Genomic DNA, 21,095 nt, shown 5'->3' on the forward strand with positions numbered 1-21,095 from the left:
TCCCAGATATATACCCTGAGGAAACCAAAATTGAAAAAGACACATGTATCCCTTTGTTCATTGCAGCACTAGTTACAGTAGATAGAACATGGAAGCAACCTAGATGTCCATCAACAGATGAATGGATAAAGAAGTTGTGGTACACATACACAATGGAATATTACTCAGCCATAAAAAGGAATGCATTTGAATCAGTTCTAATGATGTGGATGAACCTAGAACCTATTACATAGAGTGAAGTGAGTTAGAAAGAGGAAGATAAATATCGTATTCTAATGCATATATATGGAATCTAGAAAAATGGTACTGAAGAATTTACAGAAAGCAATGGAGAAACAGACATAGAAAATAGAATTATGGACATGGGGAGAGGGGAGGAGAGGGTGAGACGTATGGAAAGAATAACATGGAAACTTATATTACCATATGTAAAATAGGAATTTGCTGTATGGCTCAGGAGACTCAAACAGGGGCTCTGTATCAATCTAGAGGGGTGGCATGGGGCAGGAGATGGGAGGGAGGTTCAAAAGGGAGGGGATATATGTATTCCTATGGCTGATCGATGTTGAGGTTTGACAGAAAATTCTGTAAAGCAACTATCCTTCAATAAAAAATAAATTAAAAAAATACTCAGAGTAGGGCCTGATACATAGCTGGGACTCAGTGCATGCTTAATTCATTTGATGTAAGAAAAATGATAATTTGGATAATATGAGTAAAAGGTATAGAAGGAGGGGTAGAAGGAGCAATGTTAAGAAGAACTGTGCTCTTGCACAGTTAGGACCATCTGAACATGGATAACAGCATCACAGGAGGTGTTAAACCCGAGGATGGAGAACTATTTGGCAGGAACAGAATGGAGCGATTCGGGGAAAAGATGTGTGGTGAGGTCAAGGTCTGAGCCCACACTGTGAAGAGGCTTAAAATAGATACCTGTCCCCCAGCTGGCAAATGCTGATTTTTAAAGGTCTTGGGTGGGAAGTGAAAGTCTTTAAACATCTCCAATTCTGATGATTATCCAGGTGTGATGAGTCCAAAAATCAGTCTCTTTAAAATTCAGCCTTAAAATTCTGTGTTTTTATCAGTTCTTGATTTAACAGTATAACACGGCAAAAGCATGACTTGCCATGCTTGCAGTGATTCTTAAAAACTGGCCCTAGAACATGTGGCAATGTCTGGAGGCATTTTTAGTTATCCCAATGGGGTGGAGGGAGGTGCTATTGGTTTCAGGTAGGCAGAGGCCAGAGATGCTGTGAAACATACTACAATGCACAGGACAGCCCCTGCAACAAAGAATTATTCAGCCCCAAATACTATAGTGGGAGGGGGTGCTGGGAAATCCTGCTTTGGGTGCATGGGCGTTTGAGTCCTTGTCTCCCCTCTTTCTGGCCGTTTTATGTGATTTTAGGCAAGTTATCTGCACCATCGGAGCCTCAGCTTCCTCATCTGTTAAGTGGGAATTACAGTACCCTGATTTCCTAATGACATGAGCATTAGGTGAACTGAGGTTCTCAGCCACTGGTGTAATACCTGACACACTGATGCTTCCAAAATTATAATCATGATGCTGAAATGAATACTTACTGATGACAAGAAAACTGAGTCTGGTGGAAAACCAGAATTAGATGCAAAAATCATGAACTTAAGACTCATAAAGACCTATAAAAAGGATACACTTTAGTAGAGCAATTAAAGATAATTTATTGAAAACTTAAGAACCTAAATACAAAATGGAGCACAGCTGACCTGATAAAAAGAAGGCAGTAAAAGTTCTGGGTGTGGACGGGGAGAAGCGGAGTTCACAGGTAGCTAAAGGATAATTGAGTTGGAAAGCTACGTTAAAAATCTTTTTATGCAGCATTTCTAGATTCTAGAATAAAAATGGTAGCACTTCATAACAGTCTTTGACAAGCTTCTGGTGCTATTACCATGGGATAGCCTGTGTCAGAAAAAAACTGGTTCCATTTGGAGACTCACAACTCTGAAACGTAAAGTCTATTATTTTGAATGTCCTAGGTGACGTTCAAATTCTACTCTTTTGAGTGAATTTTACTTTTTTAGATAGATATAATGGGCTCAGATGGTAAAGAATCTGCCTGCAATGCAGGAGACCTGGGTTTGATCCTTGAGTAAGAAAAATTCTCTGGAGAAGGGAATGGCAACAGTATCCTTGCCTGGAAAATTCCATGGACAAGAGGAGCCTGGTGGGCTATAGTCCATGGGGAGCCTCAAAGAGTCAGACATGACTGAGTGACCAGCACTTTCTTTAGGTAGATAAAAGTCAAATAAAGCCAATTCATTAAATTTGGAAGAATGTTTGGATTTAGTAAAAATTTGGACATGACACAAAAGTCTAAAATTGGTTTTCTTGTTGGCTTGTAAACTTCCTCTGAAAGCAACCCCAAAGAGGAATCCCCCAAATAACTTGAATCATGGCAGCTCTAGTGGAATAGCTGCACAGCTTTTATAGAAGATGACTTTGAGGGGGGCAGGAGCCTTTCCTAGCTTTATATTAAGGCCGTGGTTACAAAAATATCATTACTTATTTATAGACACATCTCATGCAGGGTCTTAAAAAGAATTTTTGGGTCAAAGGTGATAATAACATCCGTTGGTCCTCTAATCTCTAACAGTCTGCACAAAATCAAAGTGACTGCCAAAGGTGCTGAACTCTGTGCCAAGGGTACAACATGTAAGGAAAGTGAAAGGCAGGCGGAATTAAATCCTCTCAGCCCAGATCACGCACTCTACATGGGGCATTTCCAGGAAGAGTGTGATGGATTTCCAAAATCTGAGGTTCCAAATCTTTCCTCTTGGAGAGAAATTTATTTAGCAGCAATCTAAAAAGTACTTTAAGGGTACGAAATCACAGTCAAAGATGTAAACTCATGCTATTCTTATAAACCAATTATTCATCTGTTACACATAAACATAATTATAAAAATATGCAATTGTATCGTTCTTTGCTTGTTATGGGTTCACTCCAGTACTCTTGCCTAGAAAATCCCATGGATGGAGGAGCCTGGTAGGCTGCAGTCCGTGGGGTCACTAAGGGTCGGACACGACTGAGCGACTTCACTTTCACTTTCACACATTGGAGAAGGAAATGGCAACCCACTCCAGTGTTCTTGCCTGGAGAATCCCAGGGATGGGGGAGCCTGGTGGGCTTCCGTCTATGGGGTCACACAGAGTTGGACATGACTGAAGTGACTTAGCAGCAGCAGCAGCACTGTTATGGTTGAATGAACTTTATGGACCATCTGGATAGTGACTATCTGGTTTCTGATTTTTATTTACCTGGGAAGAGAATAATAAATATTCATTTAACATTGTTAATAAATCTCACCACCATAAATCCTGCTGGTCTCTTTTGCCTTTAGATTTATATCTGAAGAGACTAGGAAGGTAGCAAAAGGAAAAGAACAGCTGGGAAGAATTGAGACCGATACCATGGCAGCTCTGTAAAAAAAGTGAAAGTGAAAGTTGCTCTGCTGCTGCTGCTAAGTCACTTCAGTCGTGTCCGACTGTGCAACCCCAGAGACGGCAGCCCACCAGGCTCCCCTGTCCCTGGGATCCTCCAGGCAAGAACACTGGAGTGGGTTGCCATTTCCTTCTCCAATGCATGAAAGTGAAAAGTGAGAGTGAAGTCACTCAGTCGTGTCCAACTCTTAGCGATCCCATGGACCGCAGCCTACCAGGCTCCTCCATCCATAGGATTTTCCAGGCAAGAGTACTGGAGTGGGGTGCCATTGCCTTCTTCAAAAGTTGCTTAGTAGTGTACAATTCTTTGTGACCCCATGGACTGTAGGCAGATTCTTTACCCTCTGAGCCACCAGGGAAGCCCAAGAATACTGGAGCAGGTAGGCTATCCCTTCTCCAGCATATCTTCCCAACCCAGGAATGAAATCAATTTCAAGTAGGTTTTGAGTGAGATTAAAGCTACTTGAAACTGATTTCATACTTTCACCGACTCTTCAGGACATGAAGGCTGATAGTTAAAATTGTATCTGAAAAATCTACTTACACATTTTTTTGAAGTCAAAAGTTTATTTCAAGAGGGAGGGGACATATGTATACCTATGGCTGATTCATGTTTATGTTTGATAGAAAACAACAAAATTCTGTAAAGCAATTACCCTTCAATTAAAAAAAAGTTTATTTTAAAACAAGTAAGTGATAAAGTCAAGAGGAGAAATAACATGTTACCACAGAAATACAAAAAACCATAAGAGACTACTACAAACAATTGTATGCTAATGAACTGGAGAACCTAGACGAAATGGACAAGTTTATAGAAACATACAGCCCACCAAAACTGAATCAAGAAGATACAGAAAATTTGAACTGACTAAAAGTGAAATAGAATCTGTAAAAAAAAAAAAAAATTCCTTGCAAACAAAAGTCCAGGACTGGATGGCTTCACTAGGGAATTCTACCAAACATATAAAGAAGTACTTACACCAAAACATCTCAAACTCTTCCAAAACACTAAAGGGGAGGGAACACTCCCAAAGTCATTCTGTGAAGCCATCATCATCAAAGACACTACCAAAAAATTACAGGCCAATATCCATGATGGATACAGATGTAAAAATCCTCAACAAAATATTAGCACTGAATACAAAAACACAGAAAAGTATCCTACAATATGACCAAGTTGGATTCATCCTAGGGTCACAAGGATGGTTCAGCATATGTAAAATCAATGTGTTATATCACATCAACAATAGAAAAGACAAAAGTCAAAAGATCATCTCAATAGATGCAGAAAAAGCAACCGAAAAAATTCAATATCCACTCATGGTAAAAACTCAGAAAAGTGGGTATAGAGGGAACATATCTCAACATAATAAAAGCTATTTATGACAAACTCACAGCCAACATAATACTCAATGGTGAAAAACTGAAAGCCTTCCCACTAAAATTTGGAACAAGAGAAGGATGCCAACTCTCACCACTTTTATTTAACATAGTATTGGAAGTCCTAGCCATGGTAATCAGATATCAGGAACAAAAAGAAAGAAAGAAAGAAGTGTCCATACTGGAAGGGAAGAGGTAAAATTGGCGTTATATGTAGATAACATGCCATTCTATATGAAAATCTGAAAGATTCCACACAAAAACTATTAGAACTAATAAACTCAGCAAAGTAGCAGGATACAAGATTAATATACACATATCTGTTGCATTTCTTCACAATAACAATGAAATAAAAGAAAGAGAAAGTAAAAAAAAAATCACTTTTAACATCATGTCCAAAAAAAAAAAATGCCCCCCAAAACAACAAAACAAAACCTAGGAATAAACCTGACAAAGGAGGTGAAAGACTTACACTCTGAGAACTGTAAAACATTGATAAAGGAAACTGAGATGATTGAAAAGAAATGGAAAGATATTCCATGGCCTTGGAATTGAAAGAATTAATATTGTTAAAATGGCCATACCAACCAAAGCAAACTATGGATTTATTGCAATCCCTATCAAATTTTTCACATAACTAGAGCAAATAATCCTAACATTTATATGGTGCCACAAAAGACCCAGAATTGCCAAAGCAATTGAGGAAAAAGAACAAAGATGGAGGCATACCCTTCCCAGACTTTAGATAATACTACAAAGCTACAGTAATTAAAGCAGTGTGGTACTGGCACAAAAAGCTTTATTCTCTGTAGAATAGAGAGCCCAGTAATAAACCCACAAACCTAGAGTCAATCTTTGACAAAGGATGCAAAAATATACAATGGAGAAAAGACAGTCTCTTTGGCAAGTTGTGTTGGGAAAGCTGGAAGAGCCACATGTAAGTCAGTGAAATTAGAACACTCCCTCAGACTTCCCTGGTAGTCTAGTGGTTAAGAATCCATCTACCAGTATTATTTACAATAGCTAGGACATAGAAGTAACCCAGATGCCCATCGACAGAGGAATGGATAAAGAAATTGTGGTATGTATATACAATGGAATATTACTCAACCATATAAAGGAATGAATTTGATACAGTTCTAGTGAGGTGGATGAACCTAGAGCCTGTTATACAGAGTGAAGTAAGTCAGAAAGAGAAAAACCAAGTATCATATATTAACACATATATATGAATCTAGAAAAATGGTTATTGATGAACCTATTTTCAGGGCAGGAACAGAGATGCAGACATAAAGATCAGACTTGTGGACACAGTGGGGTAAGGAGAGGGTGGAATGAATTGAGAGAATAGCATTGAAACACATGCACTACCATATGTAAAGTAGATAGCTAGTGGGAAGTTGCTGTATAACACAGAGAGCTCAACCTGGTGTTCTGTGATGACCCAGAGGAGTGGGATTGGGTCGGGGGTGGGAGGGAGGTTCAAGAGGGAGGGAACATATGTATGCTTATGACTGATTCACCTTGTTGTATGGCAGAAACCAAGACAATATTGTAAAGCAATTATTTTCCAATTAAAAATAAAATAAAATTTAAAAACATAAAACATTTGCTAAAGTCCCCATAAAAAGAAGAATCCACCTGCCAAAGGAGGGGACACAGGTTCAATCTCCGGTCTAGGAAGATTCCACATGCTGTGTGGCAACTAAGCCCCTGTGCCACAACTACTGAGCCCATGCGAAGCTGGCACATCCTAGAGCCTTGATCTGCAACAAGAGAAGCTATCGCAGTGAGAAGCTCGTGCTCTACAATCAAGAGGTGCCCCTGCTCGCGGCAACTAGAGAAAGACCATGCAGCAGTGAAGACCAGGGCATCCAAAAATAAATAAATAAACAAAAAGGAACAGTGCCTCATCCACACACTAAAATTAGCTCAAAATGGCTTAAAGACTTAAATATAAGACATGACCCCATAAAACTTCTAGAAGAGAACATAGGCAATACATTCTCTGACATAAATCACAGCAATGTTTTCTTAGGTCAGTTTCCCAAGGCAAAAGAAATAAAAACAAAAATAAACAAATGAGATCTAAACTAACTTACAAGCTTTTACACAGCAAAGGAAACCATAAACAAACCAAAAAGACAATCTATGGATTAAGAAAAATTATCTGCAAATGATGTGATTAACAAGGGACAAATTTCCAAAATATACAAACAGCTCATACAGCTCAATATATGTTACAAAAAAATCAAAAAATGGGCAGAATATCTAAATAGACACTTCTCCAAAGAAGACACACAGGTGACCAAAAGGCCTATGAAAAGATGTTCAACATCACTAATTATTAGAAAAATGTAAATCAAAACTACATATCAATTCACACCAGTCAGAATGGCTGTCATCAAAAGTCTACATATAATAAATAATAGAGAGGATGAACCCTCCTACACAACTAGTGGAAATGTAGATTGGTGCAATCCCTATGGAAAACAGTATGGCGTTTTCCTAAAAAAAACTAAAAACAGAGTTATCATATGATCTGGCAATCCCACTTCTGGGCATGTATCTCAAAAAGATGAAAACTCTTATTTGAAAAGATATGTGCACCCCCAATGTCCATAGCAGCACTATTTTCAGTAGCCAAGACATGGAAGCAACCTAAGTTGTGTCTATCAGCAGATGAATGGATATAAAGAAGTGTGTGTATAGGTGCATGCACACACACACATATTCTCACAATGGAATATTACTTAGCTGTCAAAAAGAATGATATAATGCCATTTGCGGCAACATGGATGGACCTAGAGATCATCATACTAACTGCAGTAAGTCAGACAGAGAGGACAAGTATCACAATACCACTTCTATCTAGAATCTAAAAAAATGATATGAATGAACTTCTTTACAAAACTGAAACAGACTCACATATATACAAAACAAACTATGGGTACCCAAAGGGAAAGGTGGGAGGAAGGGATAAGATAGGAGTCTGGGATTAACAGATACACATTATTGTATACAGAACTGATAACAAGGACCTACTGTATAGCACAGGGAACTATATTCAATATCTTGTAATAACTTTAAATGGAAAAGAATCTGAAAAAGAATACATACATATATATGTGTATAAGTGAACCACTTTGTTGTATAACTAAAACTAACACAACATGGTAAATCAACTCTACTTCAACATTAAAAAAAAAAAAACAACTGGTACATGAATAAGACATTGTGGAGGTTGGGAAGTGAAGGACTCAGTGAGCTACTGCTCTGCATGCTAGCCTCCCTTCACTAGGCTGACTTGGAACAGTGTGGTCCTGATCTTCTGCCTATCGAGCTATCCCACCTTGCGTGGTTATCTGCCCCCTGCCACTATCACTGTCATGTACTAGACTTTACATCACTCTCCCACATTCACCAGCGACTTGGTCTTGTTGTGTGCGCAGGATGATGCAGCCCCTACCCAGCCTCACCGCTTCTTCACCTCTTCAGTGACAGTGATATTCGGCACACTCTACTTGGGCCATGCATAGCTCTTAGCCATGTGCCGGATACTGTCATCATCCAGAACATTTTACCTCTGAAATCTCCAATCTCGAGAGTCTGTTCTCAGAGCAAAACTATCTTTACAGCCTGTGATCTTGTGAAATATGGCCACATCAGCAACTGCCATGAAGAGCTAGAATCTATTTCCCTACCTCTTAAATAAGTGACTTCCTGGCCCAACTCAAAAGAATGTGATGAATGTGATGCTATGTGAGTTTTGGAATCAAGGCCTCTACAGGTCCTGCATGCTGATGGAGCAAGGTCTTGAGGCCTGCCCAGCAGAAGATAAGAACTCAGTGAGGAAGACCGAAGCAGTTTGGCTGTTGGCCATCACCAGAGGACACATAATGTGAGGTCATCTTGGATCTTCTAGGCCAGCCAACCCTCCAGCTGAATGTTGCTTTATGAGTGAACCTGGGTGAAACCAACTGATGAAACACCTGGCCAACCTACAGAATCATAACCAATAATAAGCTGTTGGTTAAGCCAGCAAGTTTTGGGGTGGTTTGTTACATAGCAATAGTTAACTGACCTACTTTAGGAAGACCTCCAGAACCTTGACTTCTCCATTAAAAATATACTGCATACATAGAGCTGTTTGTTGTTGTTTAGTTGCTAAGTTGTGTCTGACTCTTTTGTAACCCCCTGGACAGTGGCACGCAAGGCTCCTCTGTCCATGGGATTTTCCAGGCAAGAATACTGGAATGGGTTCCCATTCCCTTCTCTAGAGGATCTCCCTGACCCAGGGTCAAAACCACACCTCCTGCATTGGCAGGTGAATTCTTTACCACTGAGCCACCAGGGAAGCCCACATATATATCCTATATATATAATTAATATATATTTAATTACAGGCCCCTCTGGGATGATCTTTTCTCCCTAGGGTTGATGAATCATGCCAACTCTTCTCTACACCATCACCCTCAACTTTCTGTACTACATGCATAGTAGGCAGAATAATGGTTCATCAAAGATGTCTACAGTTGACATCTCCGGGAGCAATGAATATGTTCTGTTACATGGCATTTGGGAATCAGGGTAGCAGATGGAATTCAGTTCAGTTCAGTTCAGTCGCTCAGTCGTGTCCGACTCTTTGTGACCCCATGAACCACAGCATGCCAGGCCTCCCTGTCCATCACCAACTCCCGGAGTTCACTCAAACTCATGTCCATCGAGTCGGTGATGCCATCCAGCCATCTCATTCTCTGTCGTCCCCTTCTCCTCCTGCCCCCAATCCTTCCCAGCATCAGAGTCTTTTCCAGTGAGTCAACTCGTTGCATGAGGTGGCCAAAGTATTGGAGTTTCAGCTTTAGCATCAGTCCTTCCAATGAACACCCAGGATTGATTTCTCCCAGAATGGACTGGTTGGATTTCGTTCCAGTCCAAGGGACTCTCAAGAGTCCTCTCCAACACCACAGTTCAAAAGCATCAATTCTTCGACGATCAGCTTTCTTTATAGTCCAACTCTCACATCCATACATGACCACTGAAAAAACCATAACCTTGACTAGATGGACTTTTGTTGGCAAAGTAATGTCTCTGCTTTATAATATGCTATCTAGGTTAGTCATAACTTTCCTTCCAAGGAGTAAATGTCTTTTAATTTCATGGCTGCTTATCAGAGATTCAGTTCAGTTCAGTTCAGTCGCTCAGTCGTTTCCGACTCTTTGCGACCCCATGAATCACAGCATGCCAGGCCTCCCTGTCCATCACCAACTCCCAGAGTTCACTCAAACTCATGTCCATCGAGTCGGTGATGCCATCCAGCCATCTCATTCTCTGTTGTCCCCGTCTCCTCCCACCCCCAATCTCTCCTAGCATCAGACTCTTTTCCATTGAGTCAACTCGTCTCATGAGGTGGCCAAAGTATTGGAGTTTCAGCTTTAGCATCAGTCCTTCCAATGAACACCCAGGATTGCAGATGGAATTAAGGTTGCTAATCAGCTGACCTTACTATAAGGAGATTATCCTGGGTTAGCTGGGTTGCTGCTAAGTCACTTCAGTCGTGTCCGACTCTGTGTGACCCCATAGACGGCAGCCCACCAGGCTCCCCCGTCCCTGGGATTCTCCAGGCAAGAACACTGGAGTGGGTTGCCATTTCCTTCTCCAATGTGTGAAAGTGAAAAGTGAAAGTGAAGTCGCTCAGTCGTGTTCGACCCTTAGCAATCCTACGGGCTGCAGCCTACCAGGCTCCTCCATCCATGGGATTTTCTAGGCAAGAGTACTGGAGTGGCTTGCCATTGCCTTGGCCCAGTGTAATCACAAGCTTCCTTCACAGGTGAAATAAGGAGGCAAAAGGTCAGAATCAGAGAAACAGAAGATGACTTTGAAGATAGAGGGAAGGGCCTTAAGCCAAGAAATACAGGTAATCTTCAGAAGCTAGAACAGGTAAGGAAATAGATTCTTCCCTAGAGCCTCCAGCAGGAACACTTTGACTTTACCACAGTGAGACGCATTTCACTCTTCTGACCTCTAGGATTGTAAGATAATAAATCTACTGGTTTAAGACATTTAACTTTCGGTAATTTGTTACAGCAGCAATAGGGAACTAACACAGCTTGCTTTAGCCACACAAAATGACTCTCAGAATTCTAAACATTGTTTGTACCTCTACTCTTCCTCATCTGCCTGGTGAATTCTATTCATTCCCCAAAATCTTACTCAGATATTGTGCTAAGTCGCTTCAGTCATGCCCAACTCTTTGCAACCCTACTGACTGTAGCCCTGCAGGCTCCTCTGTCCATGGGATTCTTCAGGCAAGAATACTGGAGTCGGTTGCCATGCCCTCCTCCAGGGTATCTTTCCGACCCAGGGATCCAACCCACATCTCTTATGTCTCCTGCATTGGCAGGTAGGTTCTTTACCACTAGCACCACCTGGGAAGCCCAACTCAGATATTACCTCCTCTAAAAAGTTTTCCTTATTGCCCCACCTCCCCACAGACTAAATTTCTTTATCCTCTGTATCAATAAATGATTTTAGGAGAAGCAATAGAAAACACAAATACTCTGTTTCTCTTTCACTCATTTTTTTCTTATATTAGCAAATCACTGAATGGTGGTTTGTGACCTTTTTATCTTTTTCCTGAGGTTGTAATGTCAAAGTGCCCATCTTGTGCACTGAATGAATGAATCATCAGGTGTTTCTGGGGGTACTAATAGGTTGGCCAAAAAGTTCACTCAAGATTTTTTCCATAACATCTTACAGAAAAACCAAAACAAAACTTTTGGCCAACCCAATGCCATAGACTGAAGTGCTTGGAATATATGAGCATACAATGTCCCTCTTCTATAAAGCTCTATCTGCTCTCTTTGGCCCATGGGTCCCCAATAGACTTGTGATTCTTCCAGGGCCAACCATGGGAGAAACAGAGATGCAGCCTAACATGACCTTAGCTGCCCTAGGCTCCTCTTCAGAGTGTTTTCCTTCCTGTGGTGGTGCCCCTACCCCTTACCTTGAGTCCTTGAGATGATAGTTTACACAGTGTCCTATTCTTAAGAAACAGGTTCTCAGGAAGAGTCAGGCACATTCACTTCCCCAATTACATGACAGCTAGATGACTATCAGAATCTTGTCTCCATAACTGAGTAATTCGGCGGTGCTGTGGCTCATAAAACCCAAGACAGTTCTCGTTCCAAATGGGTACACATTAGTATAGGGTCACTATTTGAATTTGGGTAAGGGTGCAATTCTCTTGTAACACTAGAAATTCAGATCTTAGAAAGGATGGGCAGGGAAAGGTTGACTATTTGTCTAAGATGTTTCACTAAGCATCTCTTAATTGCTCCATATCACCCCACTATTAGAATATGCTGCCTCTTACTGTCACTTTTGCCATGTCTCTTGTTATATTTGCTACTGCAATCAAGGCCGGATGAGCAGTCCGCTTAAAGACAGAAATCTAAGACCATAGAGGGGCCTTTGTACTTCAAGCTCCGTTCAGTTGTTATCGACAGTTTGAACAGGGCAATTGCACAGCCGCTAAATTTTCTTGTCCTTTAGAAAAGCATATACTCTGAACTTTAAGAAATAATTTAACTTGGTCATTAAAAATCCTAGTGGAACAAATTTGAGCGTCTTTGGAGAGTTAGCTCTGAAAGAAAGACTGAGAATTTTATATTATTGGCAGAAACAAAAGGGAAATGTTAAGAGTTGCGTAATAACTACAGCCAACAGCCAAGTTTCAACTGTGCAGATTTCATTATCCTGAGCTCTTAATCACCAGTCCTAGTCAGGCAGGAGCAGCCTTATGCATTATATAAACATCTCAGCTGGAACAGAGCATAGGTCCAGACCTGGGAAAGAGACAGTCAGAACTGGGCTGGGCTTCTTTAAATCAAAACTTCACTAAAATGTATCTCCAGGATAATATTGCCTTTCATCATTCCAATCAGCAATATTTGTTCAATTGAAAGTTTTGATCAAAACAAAAAAGAGATTAAGTAACCAAAAGAGCACTGCAGAGAAGTTCAGGAATACAAATAATACAGAGACACTTTTTAAAACATTCATTCCTTCTCAGCAAAGCCCTGTAATGACCTATACCAGATCACGCTCTCCTTTTTTGAGGCTCCATGTCAGTGAGGAAGTGGGCCAGGATGAGAAATAAACTACTTCTTCTACTGACTGCCCTTAATAAAAACTGTCTCAATTAAAACAAAGCAATGATTGAAAACAGCTTAAAATATGCATACAAATTCCAGGGTAGGATTCAAAATCAACATAAGTAAAGTGTGTGCTATGTCTGAGACATTCCGGCCTACTTTTGCCTACAAATATGCCATGTAGCATGGTCTTTGACAATGTTGATTATGCCATTATTTCTTGTGCCCTTGATCCATCCACTGAAATATTTTGTAGGCCTCGGGCTGTTTTGGTTAAAGAAACAGAGGCTGCACTTAGTGAGTGCCAGGCCCACAGGTGCACACCAGTAGACAGGCCAGGGTGGGTGCTGGCCCCAGGGACCTCAGTCAGGTAGGGAGAGATCGCTGAATAGGCGGATACTGTTCTACATTTGATAAACTCCTTCAGGGAAAATGATGGGTGGGAGGCCTCCAGGAGGAGGCCCTCCTGCTCCTCTCTAAACAATCAGAAAGGCCTAGTCATGAGATGGGAAATGGGTGGAAAAGCTTGAGTGGAGGGAACTGGGAAGAAGGAGGGCTGCTGGGCAGACAGGGCTCAGATCATACATGGCCTTTGCAGCCAGTCAGGAGTTTGGATTTCATTCTCAGTGCAGTGAGAAGCCACTGAAGGGTTTTCAGCAGGGGAGTAACAGGTTCTCATTTGCTTTTAAAAAAGTACCATCAGGGACTTCTCTGGTGGTCCAGTGGCTAAGACTCCCAATGCAGGGGGCCCAAGTTTGACTCCTGGTCGGGGAACTAGATCCCACGTGGGGCTACTAAGACCTGGCATAGACAGGTAAATAAATATTTTAAAAACTAAATAAAAAGTATCACTAGTATCATTGAGACTGCTGTGTGGAGAGCATGGGGTTGGATTCTGAACAGTGGCAGAGGCCCAGCTAGGACGCCCCTATGTTCTCCAAGAGGGAAAAATGGTGGTTGTGACTAGGATGGAATCGGCACAGATGGAGCAAAGCAGAGATTCACGTCCATTTTGGAAACACATGCACTTAGCACATTCTTCTTTTATCCTGTCTCCTATGGTATTTATCAAATTCCCCTTTGGGACTTCCCTGGTGGCTCAGATGGTAAAGCGTCTGTCTACAATGCGGGAGACCTGGGTTCAATCTCTGGGTTGGGAATATCTCCTGGAGAAGGAAATGGCAGCCCACTTTAGTATTCTTGGCTGGAAAATCCCATGGACAGAGGAGCCTGGTAGGCTACAGTCCAGTCACAAAGAGTCGGACACGACTGAGTGACTTCACTTCACTTCCTTTGCAATATTGCCAATTAGCCTTATATGTGTCTCGTTTCCATCTCATCAAGGTTATGCATCTTTGACAACAGAGACTACTGGAATCACCTTTAAATCCTCAAATCTTTTCACAGTGCCTTGGCCATACATGGCCTGCCATAAATATCTGTTCAGTTATATACACTGAAACACTTACTCCAGCTTCCTTAGGAGACCTTCCACATGGGGCTGGCAGAGACCTGGCACTTGGTTGTCTCTAGTGACTGATCATTAAGCCTGTGGCCTCGAAAGCTGCGGCGTGTGGCTAAGCCTGCAGAGGAACACGTTGAGGGACATCTGTGTGGCCCATCACGAGAGCAGTCTCTGACAGATGGCACTGCACCAGCCATGGCTACCCCAGCAGGAAGAGCATCAGTAACCATGGGAACCACCAGGGACCAAGGTCCAGGCCCCTCCACCAAATGGGAAGGCAGGGGGTAGGGAGGAGCCCAGATACAGGCAAACAGGAGTGGCTTGGGGCTGAATCCGATTTAGAAAAATAAAGGAATGTGGCCTTTCACTGTGCTACAGTGCCTAGAGTCAATTTATGAATCTTGGTAATATTTACATATAAGGGTCTCATAAAGTTCTCATCTGTTTTTATACTTTTGCATCCTAATTCAAGGGAATATCTTTTTGGTGAGTTACTGCTTGGCTAGAAAAGAAGGGGAGAAGGGATGCATATGCAGCCACTACATAGGGAAAAAGATTTATAATTGATATGAAAATTAGTCTGGAAGAGAGAGTTCAATCTATGTCTACACGAGCCATGTCACACGAGGCAGTTAGCTGGACTTCCAAGTGTTAGCTATGAACGATCAGATGCTTTGGATCCCCCTCTACCCAGGTCCCACTAGAATTAACCTTATTCTGTATACAGAGCAGACTCCAAAACAGTGCCAGAAACTAAGAATAAGGAGTAACCATATACCAGAAACTGGAAAGATTTCTGCCCAGAGTCACCTCCAGGGAGCCAAATGAGAAGGTCGCTGAAGACCAACAGATTGCCCATTTCTACGGCCTGGAGGGAAGCAGGATGCTCTTTGCCACAGATGCCTGTGATCTGGAGTGATGTAAGCTCGACTCACTGGGACAGGGTGGAAAGAGGAGATAGCAGAGCTGCTGGAGAGTCATTGTGAAACCGGCAGGCTGCAATATCACTGCCCCTTCCCGAGGACGGGCAGGGAGACAGCACTGAGCGTGGGATAGACTGGTTTCTGTTTCCTCCAGCCTGCTCAACCAGGCAGTTTCAGTTTTGACAATGCAAACGAAAGTGATTGATCTTGAGAGGTTGAAGCCAGAGGGAGTGGGGTGAGGGGGTACAATCCCTAAGGCTGAACGTCGGTGTATCTGCAGTGGTGACATTCCTCACCGAAGTCCTAGCTCACCCTCCTAAGTTCTTTCAACCCAAACCAAACTGAGTAGCTTTGCTTGTCCGCTAGGGGCTGGGTGGGTTCCTGGGTCTCTACAGAGCTCTGTTTTGGTCTCTGACAAATTTAAATTTATCCAAGCATTTGGAATATTCAAATATACTTCAATCTTTGGCCAGCATAAATCCTTTTTAATATGGATGGAGTACACAGAGATCATTCAACATGTGGTCTATTAAAAGCCTGGACATAGAAAGGTGCAAGTAATTAGCTAAAGACAGAAAAGTTGTCTACTGAAGTAGATATGTTCTAAGAAGCAGAAGAAAAAATTTTAGAAATCCTATCCATATATTTGATCATGCAAAAAAAGACAAAGCAGGTATACTAACAGCAGATGGGGCTGTAGGTAGGCAACAGGACGTGATAAGTAAAGGCTATGTATAAATTAAATACAGGATTTGTTGTTTAGTCGCTAAGTTGTGTCTGATTCTTTTGTGAGTCCATAGACTGTAGCCCGCCAGGCTCCTCTGTCCATGGGATTTCCCAGGCAGGAATACTGGAGTGGGTCACCATTTCCTTCTCCAGGGGATCTTCTTGACCCAGGGATCGAATCTACATCTCTTGCATTGGCAGGTAGAGTCTTTACCACTGAGTTACCTGGGAAGCCCGAAATACAGGATAGCCACATTCAAAACCATACTGCTGCTGCTGCTGCTAAGTCGCTTCAGTTGTGCCTGACTCTGTGCGACCCCATAGACGGCAGCCCACCAGGCTCCCCCGTCCCTGGGATTCTCCAGGCAAGAACACTGGAGTGGGTTGCCATTTCCTTCTCCACTGCATGAAAGTGAAAAGTGAAAGTGAAGTTGCTCAGTCATGCCCGACTCTTAGTGATCCCATGGACTGTAGCCCACCAGGCTCCTCTGTCCATGGGACTCTCCAGGCAAGAGTACAGGAGTGGGTTGCCATTTCCTTCTCCACAAACCACTGGCAACAGTCAATAGCAGCCTTGAAAAGGTAGTAAAATGAACTAGTGAGGTAGAGGGTAAACATCAGAAACTCTACATATAGATGGAAGGCCATCTGAAAATGTGGTAACAGAAGATATTAGATAAGAGGTTAACCGTTGAAAAGCAATCTCTTAGACAGTAGGGTTCTTGAAGAAATAAGGTTGCAAAATGTGACTTAGTAGAACAAAATTTTCCTAATACTAAAAGGAGGGTGTAGTGGGGACACAGAGGAGAGAAAGAAGACTTCAAGTGCATACATTCTTCAGCAAAAAATAACTATAATCATTGTCAGATTACTATACAATTATACATCAACAACCTCAGATATGTGGATAATACCACTCTAATGGTAGAAAGCGAAGAGGAACTAAAGAGCCTCTTGATGAGGGCGAAGGGAGAGTGTGAAAGAGCTGACTTAAGACTAAATATTAAAAAAACTAAGATCATGGAATTCAGCCCAGTACTGCATGGCAAACAGAAGGGGAAAAGGTGGAAGCAGTGACAGATTTCCTCTTCCTGGACTCCAAAATCACTGCCGATGGTGACTGCAGCCATGAAATCAGACCATTGCTTCTGGGCAGGAAAGCAACGAGAAACCTAGACATTGTGTTGAAAAACAGAGACTTTACTCTACTGACAAAGGTCTGTATAGTCAAGGCTATGATCTTCTCAGTGGTCACATATGGTTGTGAGAGCTGGATGATAAAGAAGGCGGAGTGCCAAAGAATTGATGCCTTTGAACTGTGGTGCTGGAGAAGACTCCTGAAAGTCCCTTTGACAGCAGGGAGATCAAACCAGTCAATCTTAAGGGAGATCAACTCTGAATATTCACTGGAAAGACTGATGCTGAAGTTTCAGTATTTTGGTCATCTGATGAAAACAAACAACTCACTGAAAAAGTCCCTGATGCTGGGAAAGACTGAGGGAAGAAGAGGGTGTCAGAGAAAGAGATGGCTGGATGGCATCACCGATGCAATGAACACGAACTTGGACAAACTCTGGGAAATACTGAGGGACAGGGAGGCTGGAGTGCTACTGTTCATGGGGTTGCAAACAGTCAGACACGACCGGGTGACTGAACAACAACAACAATCCTCTAAGTATCTTAGCAAAACAAGTTCTAAAACTAATGTCCAAAAACACTTCTATCAAGGTATAACAATATAGATGTCATTCAATGTTATTTGAACACAACAGAAAAACACATATACAGCTTTCAAAGAAAAAGGACAGACTAACACATTTCTGAATCAGATCAAATTAATACTGATGTGAAGGTAACATATAGTTATTTTTAGACAGCAAAGACTCAGGGGGAAAAACTCAAATGTTTTAAGGAATTAAACTGCTCAAACATACTTGCCAAAATACTCAGAGATAATTTTAAAACATTTTTTTTTTAAAGGGCATTTCAGTTTTAAAGAACTGTGGAAACCAAAACCAACTGGGAATATAAGCCCAGTCTACACTTATTTAGATTTTGGTTTCAAATTTATTTAGAAAAATTATCTGTAAAAGATAATTAAAAGGTTAAAAAGGACAATGCATAGTAAAAGCACAGCAACAATAATGAACTTCATATACTAGAAGGCATGTAATAACAAGACAAGCTCTATAATGATAAGAAGAAATCAATGCAAATAACTGACACACGAGATGACAAATCAGAATTGGTATCACATGAAGAAAGCAAAAGTGAAAACAATACATGGAAGACTTGAATAGCATAAAAAGTGGGACTGAGTTAACAGATAACCCACATTTAAAAAAATCTATGAGAGAGTGCTTTCTTTTCAACTGTTCTTAGCATATTTACAAAACTTGACTCTGTAGAGACCGATCATAAGGATAAATATTCCCCCAAATGTGTTATATCAATCAAATTCTCTAGCCACAAAGAAATAAATATAAAAGTTAAGAGGAAAGGTTTTATGACAGCAAGACAGTAATAAAAAATAAACTCAAACTTGGAAATTAAAAAAGAATACCCATCTGAGGAAATAACTTTATAAATGGAAAAATGTTTTAAAAGCAAATAGATTTATCATATCTTTATTAAGAATAAGGAAAAACTGCCAACCACCTAAATCTATGACAAGCGGGGCAATAATTAATTAAGGTACTTCGTGTGTGGTCTTGGGCAAATTACTTAATCTAAGTCTCTATTTCCTTATCTGTAAACTGGGGATTGGAGAAGGAAATGGCAACCCACTCCAGTGTTCTTGCCTGGAGAATCCCAGGGACGGGGGAGCCTGGTGGGCTTCCGTCTATGGGGTCACACAGAGTCGGACACGACTGAAGTGACTTAGCAGCAGCAGCAGCAGCAAACTGGGGATAATTACCTCCTTCAATGAACTGTTGTAAAGATGAAATTAGACAATGCTTGTAAAATATTTTAATCACTATGCCAGCCATCAAGAGAACAGTTAGTCTTATCTATTAAGACTGTCATTATTTAAAATTATGTTTACATTGAGTTTGCAATAATAGAAGTGCTGATGTTACACCACAGAGGGGAAAGTACAAGTTCATCATCTGAAATACAGTTGATGAAAACTACATAAAATAAACAAATTGTGTCACAATTAAAATTGAGGCTCATCATTCTCTCACCCTAAGTACCATCTTAGCACACTGACACATCTAAAAGAAACAAAAATGTGACTTTCACTAAGTCGAGAAAACAATATGGGTATTTAGGAATACAGAGCTGTGATTTATGTAATTTATCCGACATCTTGAAGCAAAACTTTTAAGAAGTCTCTTTGACATGTTTCCCTGAAGAGCTCAAATCTACCTTTTTGCCTCTCAGAACCTCAGATCTTGTCCCTTCAGGCGTTGCTTCATCCCGCTCACAGGGCTGATCATTGCTCTTTGCTTCTCTCATGTGCATTCCTCTCAACCAGTGGAATGGATCTTCCTTGGGGACCCACCCTTCTTTTGGATATTAATATGTGAATCCGTTCCGTTCCGTCGCTCAGTCGTGTCCGACTCTTTGCGACCCCATGGACTGAGCCTACCAACCTTCTCTGTCCATGGGATTCTCCAGGCAAGAATACTGGAGTGGGTTACCGTTTCCTTCTCCAGGGGATCTTCCCGACCCAGGGATCGAACCCGGGTCTCCCGCATTGGAGGCAGACGCTTTAACCTCTGAGCCACCAGGGAAGCCCAATATGTGAATACTTAAAGTTTAATAATTGTGTCCCTGTGGAAAATTCTGAAAGAGATGGGAATACCAGACCACTTGACCTGCCTCCTGAGAAATATATGGGGGTCAAGAAGCAACAGTTAGAACTGGACGTGGAACAACAGACTGGTTCCAAATTGGAAAGGAGTACGTTGAGGCTGTATATTTTACCCTGCTTATTTAACTAATATGCAGAGTACATCATGAGAAATGCTGGGCTGGATGAAGCCCAAGCTGGAATCAAGATTGCTGGGAGAAATATCAATAACCTTATAAATGCAGATGACACCACCCCTATGGCAGAAAGTGAAAAACTAAAGAGCCTTTTGACGAAAGTGAAAGAGGAGAGTGAAAAGGTTGGCTTAAAACTCAACATTCAGAAAACTAAGATCATGGCATCTGGTCCCATCACTTCATGGCAAATAGATGGGGAAACAGTGACAGACTTTATTTTTTGGGCCCCCAAATCACTGCAGATGGTGACTGTAGCCATGAAATTAAAAGATGCTTGCTCCTTGGAAGAAAAGCTATGACCAACCTAGATAGCATATGAAAAAGCAGAGACATAACTTTGCTGACAAAGGTATGTCTAGTCAAAGCTATGGTTTTTCCAATAGTCATGTATGGATGTGAGAGTTGGACTATAAAGCTGAGTGTTGAAGAATTGATGCTTTTGAACTGTGGTGTTGGAGAAGACTCTTGAGAGTCCCTTGGACAGCAAGGAGATCCAACCAGTCCATCCTAAAGGAAATCAATCCTGAATATTCACTGGAAGAAATGATGCTGAAGCTGAAGCTCCAATACTTTGGCCACCTGATGTGAAGAAGTGACTCACTGGAAAAAAGACCTTGATGCTGGGAAAGACTGAAGGCAGGAGGAGAAGGGGATGACAGAGGATGAGATAGTTGGATGGCATCACTGACTCGATGGACATGAGTTTGAGCAAGCTCCGGGAGTTGGTGATGGACAGGGAAGCCTGGCGTGCTGCAGTCCATGGGGTTGCAAAGAGTTGGACATGACTGAGTGACTGAAATGAATCGGGCTATAACCTGTTGCTACTTTTCTACTTTCCTAGTTTCCAAATTTTCTACAGTGCATATGTATTACCTCTTTGCAGTAAACTGGGATAATATTCATGTGCCATAAAATTTACCCTTAAGTGTGCAATTCAGAGGTTTTTTTTTTTTTTATTATATTCTCAAA

At 41.4% G+C, this 21,095-nt stretch overlaps 1 protein-coding gene across 6 annotated transcripts in view; it reads right to left on the reverse strand.

The window, feature by feature from the left end:
• RHOBTB1 (Rho related BTB domain containing 1) overlaps window positions 1-21,095 on the reverse strand; it is an 81,830-nt gene that overhangs the window by 45,603 nt on the left and 15,132 nt on the right. The window lies entirely within an intron of this gene.

The sequence above is a fragment of the Moschus berezovskii genome, chromosome 12 (genome assembly GCF_049115385.1).
Source record: "Moschus berezovskii isolate FMDL1 chromosome 12, NW_MosBer_1.0, whole genome shotgun sequence".
NCBI lineage: Eukaryota > Metazoa > Chordata > Mammalia > Artiodactyla > Moschidae > Moschus > Moschus berezovskii.